The following is a 10,174-nucleotide window of genomic DNA, read 5'->3' on the forward strand; positions in this document are numbered from 1 at the left end:
GGATATGTGATAGGTAGGGTTTCAGTTGGGGGGAGTGGTAGGGGAGGAGGGGAGGGAGAGGGAACTGGGATTGTCATGTAAAACAATCTTGTTTCTAATTCAAATAAAAAAATCTGAAAACAAAATAAAACAAAACAAAAACAAAAACAAAATTTCTTGCTTCATTGAGAAGCAGACACACTGTGGCCTATAGGCTGAAAATGGATGCCCCAATGTTACAGAGGAATTTTGGGTAACTGTCCAGGCAGCAAGATGTCTCTGTCAGATCTAGAGTTTATATATTATCCTTCTGTGGTCTTTGATGGATTTGAAGACAGTTATGGTTATAGTTTTCTTTAGTTATGATAAAAGATAAGTTACATATAAGATCTTAGACTTACAAAAATAAGAGATGATAGAATATTTTATTTAAAATTTTGCTAAATGTTAATGAACTAAATATTGTAACTATATTTCTTACTTGATAACTGTTTTGTTATATATTTTACTATGTTAATGTTAAAACCCTTCTTTTTATTGAGACAGAAAAGAGGAGATGATCGGGGAAGTCCTTCTGTGTGTATGTCTCTATTATTGGTTAATGAATAAAACACTGTTGGCCAATAGGGAAGCAAGATAAGCGGACTAGGAGAGAAGGAGTATTCTGAGAAATGTAGGAAAGACAGAGTTGCCATGTGATTCCTGGGAAGAGAGGACACATGCCGCTGGCATCCTCGATAAGGTAAGTCTTTATAAAATATATAGATTAATGGTTATGGTTGATACTTAAGACAGAGCTAGCAAATAAGAATTCCTAGTCATTGGCCATCAGCATTGTAACTAATATAAGACTCTATGTGTTATTTGGGGACCCCAACATGGCAACAGAACTCAGGCTGCTGGCGGAAAGAGTTATTGTTACAATACCTCCCTAAGGTGTTTTTTCCCCTTTGGTTTGTTTTTCAGGATTATTTTGGCTCTTTTGTATGTCCATGTAAAAAATTAAGATTTTTTCTTTTAGTTTCTGTGAATAATTTTATTAGATTTTTGATGAGGATTGTTTTTAATTTGTAGACTGCTTTTGACAGGGTGGCTATTTTCCCAAACTATAACCATAGGAGGTCTTTCCATTTCATGATATATGGCTATTTCCTCAATCTATAACCATAGGAGTTCTTTCCATTTCCTGATATATTTTCCAATTTCATTTTTAAGTATCTTAATCTGTTCTTTGTACAAGTCCTTTACTTCCTTTGGTTAGAATTACCTCATAACTGTTGTTGTTGCTGATCTCCTTCTTGGTATCCTTCTGACTTGTATAGCAAGCATACTGTGTGTGTGTGTGTGTGTGTGTGTGTGTGTGTGTGTGTGTGTGTGTGTGTGATTTGTATCCTGCTACTTTTCTGCATGAATTTGTCTGTACTGTAGGAGATTTTTGGTGGAATATTTAGGAAAAGATGTCTTAGTTTCTTCCTTTCTATCTATATCCCCTTTATTGCCATCAGTTGTGCATTATTGTTTAAGCTGCTGCTTCAGATACTAAGTCTTCACCCTATTGACCATTCCCTCTGTATACAGGAGCTTCTTTGTGCTGTGAGATCCTAGATTTTTTTTGTTTGTCAGTCTTATTTCCTAAGGCAGAGGAGCCCACATAGAAAGACTGTGCCTGTTCCTATATGCTGAAAAGGTTTTCCTACCTTTTTCTTCAGTGATCTCAGGCTCTTGAGGCTTATTTTGAAGCTGAGAGGTAAGGATTGACTTTTGTTTTCCTTCATGTTGAAATCCAATTTTCCCATTGCCATTTGTTGATGATACTGTCTTTTTCTCTGGTAACATTTTTGGTATCTTTATCAAAAATATGGTAACTGTATGAAAATACCTTAAGGAAACATGGTAATATCTATATGATTTAGAAAACATTGGGTTAGTGAAATGGTCCACTAAGTAAAGGAGCTTACTGCTCAAGTCTGGGGATTGATTGATCCAGATTGATCACTGGAACCCACAGAAATCTGGAAGGAGAGAACAAAGTTGCCCTCTGACCTCTCCAGATGTTCACCCATGTCCCCTCCCACACAACATACACACACACACACACACACACACACACACACACACACACACACAGAGGTGACAACAATAATGAAAATAAAGAGATAATATATCTCCTCTAGATACTTAAACTTTTAAATTAATTGTCATAAACCGCTGGAATCCATATAAAATTGGAAGGAGAAAACAATTTTGTCCTTTGACCTCTACACATGTGCAGTGGAACACATGTCCCTTCCCAGTCATTAAGTGTGTTAGTGCACATGTGCATAAATACACACACACACACAGAGAGAGAGAGAGAGAGAGAGAGAGAGAGAGAGAGACAGAGACAGAGACAGAGACAGAGACAGAGACAGAGACACAGAGACAGAGAGAGGCACTGAGAAACAGGTGATTATAAATGATCTTCTCTAGATACACTAATTAATAATAGTAAACCATGGATATGTACTGTGCTGCAGAATATTAGAAGGTAGTTTTCCAGTGGAACCATGCCTCTCTTTTTTGTGAACTATTCTCTCCCAGCCTTTATAACCACTGTTCTATTTTCTGTTTCTTTAAGATATGCCAGAACAGGATATCCAAGAGGAGCCCCAGTGAGGGCTCAGCATCTATAGTCCATATACTAGACCAATGACTGTGCAACAAACACTTGTAAGTAAAGATATATGGATAAAAGGGTTTGCTACATGACTCACTCTGTCACACTACAGCTTACATGACAAGACTGAATTTTCTTTTTTTCCCTTTTTTCCTCTTAAATTTTATTTTATATCTTGGGGGGTGGGGAAGTTACAAAGGCAGAGGTTGGATGTGAAGAGACAGGAAAATGAATGGGATCAAGATTGCGTGATGTAAAAGATACAAAGAATAAATAAAAAGAATGTTTAAAGGATCTGATAACACTCTAAAGCCATGCATATTGTTTAATATATATGTATACTTGTGCTATGTGCAATGGGTGCAAATGTTTTTTTAAATTTTAATCTTTGTAATTGTTTACTTGTAAATATTTTAGAATGTCAAATTTAGTAGCAAATCTTTTATCAGGAAAATTCTCTCTCCTAATGTATACTTTTCTTCTTCTGTTTCCTGGTCCTAAGTGGTAACTACAGTTGACACTTGTCATAATTTCTGGCATTTAACTGTGTTCTCACTGTACACTTGCACTGCACTTGTTTAGCTACAGAGATTACAGTTTCATCAGCCAACTTCCTGCTACATGAGATGATTTAATTCCCTTACATTCTTCACCTCTATACTTACCGTGTCTGAGAATAATTATGTGTGGCTTCCACAGCCATTAATACAGTATATTCATTTTCTAGTATTAAAGCCCTGTGTTCTTTCAATAGCTGTCATATAATTTTATCTAATTCATTTTACTTTTGTGACTTCACTTTTAAAATTATTTCTTTTTGTGTTTATAATGTAATTGCATTATCATCCACTTCCCTTTCCTCCTTCCAAACCCTCATATATAACCCTTCTTGCTTCTGTCAAGCTCATGGCTTCTTTTTTTCATTAATTGCTACATATATATGCATATGTATGTATGTATGTATGTATACATGTATATTTCTAAAAACATAAATAAAACCTACATGGTCTGTATAATGTTACACACACACACACACACACACACACACTATATGTTTTCAAAGCTGGCCATTGGATAGCCAGTTGGTTTGCTCTTCCCTAAGAAAGACTATTTCTCCTGATGTTTGTATTGCTTAGTTGTCTGTAGTTCCTTGTATAGGGATGAGAATGTCATGGGCATTCCTCAGTCCACATTTGTCCCTGCCCACAGGATTCTGGTAATTCGTGGATCCCGAAGGGGACTAAGCCTGAAAATAAATGGGCGAGAAAGAAAGAGTGAGACCAAGCAATGTTTTTGTCAAGGTCTGTTTATTGAATTTAAGCAAGGAGTTTTTAAAGAGAAAGAGGAAGTAAGGGAGGGGGAGGAATGGGTGTTAAATGCCCTCAGGCCTGGGCGGGTGTCCTGGAACTTTCCTGTAGTTTATCTCGGAACACTAACCTAAGGGGTGGGGTACTTGACTAAATTGGCCGTTTAGCATGGAGGTCACCAAGCCTCTTGTAAAGGAGACTTTTATATCTGACCAGGGCTGGCTCCTGACACACATTATCATGTTTATGGTTGGTGTCCTTGTTTGTCTCATGTTTAGGGAGATATGCTGGTGATACTTCATGTGTGTAGATTCTGAAATTCCTAGGAGAAACAATCTCACAGAAAACTCACTGATTCTCTAGCTCTTACAAGCTTTCTGCCCCATCTTCTGCAATGTTTCTTGAGATTTAATTGTGGGGCTGTTTTGAGATGTATCTGTTGGCACTGGTCTCTGTTTTCATAACATGTATATTTGTTTTATTGTCTCCAATCAGATGTCCTAATTTGAGGCATGCTTTAGCTCTTCATCATTATTCTGTTGTTTATTAATACATATAATTTTTAACTTTGTCCTACGTGTGCTTCTGAACCATGAAATTCTGTAATGGTGACAGATTATTTTAACCTTGCTACAGATTTGACCCTATGGTAGGAATCCAAGTGATGCTACTGACCTTTCTCTAAGTAAAATGAATTCTTAATCCCTTATACTGATATTGAAGAGATTTAATATGTAGAAAATCACACAATATTGTTTATAAATCAAGTTATTAAAATTTTAGTATATTTTAATTCAATTTAATAGTAAGAGAAACTCATTATTCTATTCTATTCCTGCAGTATTTTTCTCAGTTGTTGAAATTTCATAATATAAGCAAGAAACACACAGAGCTAAATGCGTACATTGAACTAATCCTAGTCCAGAAAGTCTGAAAAACAGCTTTGTACTTTTAAACGTTTGCCTTGAGAATTCAGATCCTTCTAGCAAATGTTTATTTTTACCCAATTTAATTTTCTGTGTTGTGTTTTTCCCAACAAAAGAAACTTGGGTTTTTAAAAAAGATTCCTGTTTTAAGTTAACATCTTATAAAATCAACTTGTTTTACTTTTGGTTGCTGTTGGTTTTTAAATTGTGTGTCATTTCCATCTGTGATCTCTTCCCTGTGCAGATCATGGTTGACAGGTTGACAACAATGCTGATTATACAATGGGCATTGCAATTTTGCATCAGGAAAACAGGAGAATGTTTAATACAAAACCATGTGGAACACTAGGAAAATGTGTGACATTAAATGCTTCCCAATCAGAAAAAAATGAAAGAAATGGAAATTTTGGAAGAAAAATATAACTTACAAAAAGAAACCAGAAGTTAGAAATTATGGGGAAAATTCCAACTGATGAAGTCACCATCAACAAAAATAGAAAGGATGAATCACCACAAAATCTTTCTATGAAAAAGCTTGAAATAGATGAGCAACATCCACGAGATACCAAAAAATAGGAAAAAACAGTACTGAAGACGGATGAAAGATTGGAATGGCAGAGTGATGAAAATGAAGAATTTTACAGGACTGATCCAGACCCCATGAATGTGGGTGTCAGTGAGGAGGCCTCAGAAATCTATGAGGCCTCTTGTACTAGATCAGTACTTCTCCCTAGCAAAGGATTGAACTCTGGGAGCTCATTCCACATAGAGGGTTACTCCCTCAGCCTAGACTCATGGGGGAGAGCCTAGGTCCTATCCCAAAGGATATGACAGACTCTGAAGATCCCCCATGGATGGCCTCACCCTCCCTGGGGAGCAGAAAGGGTATGGGATGGATAGGGTGTTAGTGGTGGGCAGGGGAGGAGAGGAGGGAGAGGGAACTGGGATCGACAAGTAAAACAATCTTGTTTCTAATTTAAATAAAAATGGAGAAAAATAAATAAATAAATAAATAAATAAAACCGTCAAACAGGAGATGCATATATCAATGTGTCTTTTTGTTGTTGTTCTGACAGCCAGTTCCCAAATATTGACACTGAAACTTATTGTTAATTATGAAATCTTGGCCTTAACTTAGGCCTTTTTTCTAACTAGTTCTTACAACTTAATTAACCTGTTTCTATTAATCGCCTTCTATTATGTGGCTCTGTTATCTTTCCTCTGTCCCATCATATTTATTCTGTGTCCTGTTGGCATCTCCTCTTGTCTTCCTCTCCTCTGCCCAGAAGTCCTGCCTATTCTTTTCCTTTCTAGCTATTGACCATTTGTTATTTATTAAACCAATCAGAAGGCACCTTGGCAGAGACACTTCTTCACAGTGCAAACTAATATTCTGCAAAAACAATAACAACTGTGAAAACGAAGATGGATAATATCAGTTTTCTGGAAAAATACAAACTACCAAAATGTCCAAGAGGGAGTATTTTTACTCATTATGCTCTCCTGTACTTTATTTTATTTTTTTTACATTTTTGAGAATTTTATGCATGAGTATTGTATTTGCACCACTTTTACCCCAATCTCCCTCCACTCTTTGAAACTTATGACTCTTTAAATTATTGTAATTATAATACACACATATCACAAGACATTTAAAGTGACATAAAATTTCAATATACAAGAGAAGAAATTCAGGAAATAATTAAAAAAAAATCCACTGAGAAGGGCACGTAGACCAGTTCTCAACACAAAGATTTTAAATTTGTTATTTTTTTTGACAATGTTATTGGAAATATTCTAGGTCACAAAGAAGGTATAAATCTTCCTGTTACATTACAATCCTAGTAAAATTGTAATAATAAAACTCAGGATAGCTGTGAAGGTAAAATTATAGAAAATTAGAGTGAGGAAATGCTGTTTCTTTTAAAATAGAATTCTAGCAAAAGCATCCAGAAATTCAAGAGTGTAACACCTTAAACAAGGAAACTTCACTATAAAAAAGTTTTAGGGTTAGAGAGATGGCTCTGTGGGTAAAGCCTTTCCTGGGAAAATATGAGGAATGACCTGGTTTCAGATCCCCAGAACCCACATAAAAGTAGCTTGTGATAGTGCAGTCTTTAATCTCATTCCTGGTGCAGTGAGATGGGGGTGAAAACAAGAGAATTCCCAGAAGGCTGATGGCTGGATAGCCAGGTGAGGTCAAAAAGGGGGCCCTGTTTTAAACAGGTCAAAGGGGAGAACCACATCTGAGATTGTTATCTGACTTCAACATGCAGGCCATGACACAGATAATGTCTGCATTTTCACTCACAAATATGCATACACCTTCAATACACACACACACACACACACACACACACACACACACACACACACACACAAACACCACTCACAGGCAGCAAAAGTTTAAGATATTCAGATGCACATTAGCTATTCCACTGTATCAATTAATTACAGAATAAGAATACAAACAAATCCATTTGATGTTGAAAAGGTAGCTCACAAACAATAGAAGCTATTCCTTTTATCTCTAAAATCAAAACAATAGCATGGATGGTAAATTCAGACCTCTTTAAAGATGGTTCCCAATGAAGACTTCCATTACTATTTCATAAACAAAATTGAAGAATAGTAAAAGAAAAATAATTTTAACAGGATTAGAAAGATCACGTACAAAAGAGTGTCCCATTTTGAACAAATAACTTAAAAACACTGGTAAGTAGAATAATTTCTGCCATATTTTTTCCTGGGGATATATGAGCAGATGTCTAGTCACTATATCCCAAACAAGCAATATCAACAGACCCCACAGTTGGGCTATGTTCTTCCTCCAGGACTTCTCTAATCACTTTCAGGGACTCTTTGCATCTCCACCAGTTCTTTGCCTGTGCCCAAGTCTTTGAATTCTGAGTCCTCCTTAATCCTTCTGTAGCCATCTGTAACCTACATTCACACACACACACACACACACACACACACACACACACACACACACACACACACACACATCACTATGTGAAGTAATGTACAATGTGAGACTTAGTACTAGTAATTAAGATTGGAATTAAAGAATTTGTTATTGTCATTAGCAGTTCAACTCAGTTTCAAAGAAAAACAATGAAAACTACTTGATAAATTCCACACAAGAATACCAAATTAGCTTGTGAATTTATTGCTATTCAATAAGTTCTGACTTATGGGAAGACACAAGTGTATCTGTCTCTTTATAGGCATGTATAAATACATGTCAATGTTTTTGGCATAGTGTAATCATGATGAGGAAAAAATTAGTTAACTTTGGGTTAATCACTGAAACATTAAAAATAGAATGGTAAATTATATAATATAATGGGAAAATAAAATCAGCAGACTAAACCAACCATATTACTAAAATTCTCTGTTAAGGTGAAAAGAAAACAAAAATATAAAATAGAAACAAGACCCAAATAACAAAAGCTAACAATAAAACAATAAAAATATTAAATTAAAAATGGGTGCAGGATGAGAATTTCAACAGTGAAGTTATAATAAATATAATAGAAATGAAATAGTTATTTTTGTAGTAATCAGAAAATTCATTTTTTTGAGACAGGATATCATTTATGCCATGTTGGCACTAAAACTTACTGGGTAGCCAAGACTGACTTTAAATTCCTGATTCTCCTTCATCCAATTCCCCAAAACTGGGAGTAGGAGCATGTACCGACATACCAAGGTCAATACAATTATACAAATTTGAAACTAATTAAGTTGTCTCTTAATCACATAGTTCAAATGTTCAACTTTGAGCTGTGCCTGCCAACTACTATGCTGAAAACCACCAATATAGAGTGTTCTGATATGGGAACATTGGGGGTTCTTTGAGAGTGATTGAACTTTTATCAACACTTAGGTGGACATAGCTTTGGGGCTAGGGTTCTGGAACCTGGCTAGCCTCTAAAGCTACCCTGATACAGTGGCTTTTGTGTTCTGTCTCACAGACTACAGAGGTTGAGTTGAACTGCAGAAGAAAAACAGAAATAATTCAAACACCCCAAGAAAGCATGGATCTGGTAAGAATTACCAATGCCAAAGTAATGATCTCTGTGGAAGCAGCTTATAATTTCTAGCCATAGACTCTAAAAAAGAAAACTATGGTGATGTTCAAACAGTTCAAAGGAGGCAGAAAAGCACTTCAAGAGCACAAAAACCAAAGCTAAATAAAATAAGGAAGTAAATCCAGAATATGGAAATGAATTCAATAAGAGAATTACTGAAGAAAAAACAAACTGAAATGATGAATGAAAAGCTCAATTAGCCAAATAAAATGAACAGTGGAACGTCTCAATAGCAGAATGGATCATACAGATGAAGGAACCAGCTTCCCTTTTGGCAGCCATAATAGCCGAACTCGTGCTTGCCATAAACCTGCCTTGGTCACTTAGAGGTCAGATGCCTACCTCGTGACAAGAAAACAATCAGAAGTTAGTCACTAGAAAGTCAGATGCCTGTCTCGTGACAAGGAGCCAATCAGAAGTTAGCTGGTGGCGCTATGCTTTATGACCCTGGGTGTGTTTTATGGACAAGCGCACAGCAATGACGTAGAGAACATAGCAACCACCCTGGGAGGGCCTATGGGCCATAACAACCAGTTGACCAATTAACACAGGGCAAGCCCTCCAAGGCTGGAGGCACACCAATTGTAAGCCTGTGCATACCCCTAGACACTCCCCTTACGCTGCCCTATAAGATCTTTTGGGAGCCCCTAGGAGCCGTCTTTGCTAGCCATCCACCATGGCGGGTGGGTAAAAGACCGAGCTAACATGGGGTTAGCTCGTTAAATTACAATAAAGCCTCGTGCAGTTTGCAGCAAGCTCTCAAATCCGCCTGGTGATTGGGGTGACTGCAAACTTGGCCTGGGACCCCGGATACTTGAGTTTTCGGGGGTCTAACACAGACAATGCTAAGAGTCTGAGCAGGACATAAAAAATCTTTGGGGTATCACAAAAAAAGATCAGGTCTGTAAATTATGTGGTTAAAAGAAGAAAAATTCCACAAGAAAGGCATAGAAAGTATTTCAATAAAATCATAGAAGAAAATCTGCCAATGACAGAGGATACTGGAAGGAATACTAAAGATAAAGGAAAAATAAGTACACCAAAGAGTTAATAGAGGAAAAATAAATAATACTAAGATACTTAATTAAAAGAAGTATGCAACAAGACACAAAAGAAACAAAATGATAGGTTTTATACATGTCTTTCAATGAAATTTCTAAAGATTAATAGTTTTAATCCTCATCCCCCCAATAAATACACTGACAAGCA

The sequence above is a fragment of the Cricetulus griseus genome (assembly GCF_003668045.3).
Source record: "Cricetulus griseus strain 17A/GY chromosome 1 unlocalized genomic scaffold, alternate assembly CriGri-PICRH-1.0 chr1_1, whole genome shotgun sequence".
NCBI classification, from domain to species: domain Eukaryota; kingdom Metazoa; phylum Chordata; class Mammalia; order Rodentia; family Cricetidae; genus Cricetulus; species Cricetulus griseus.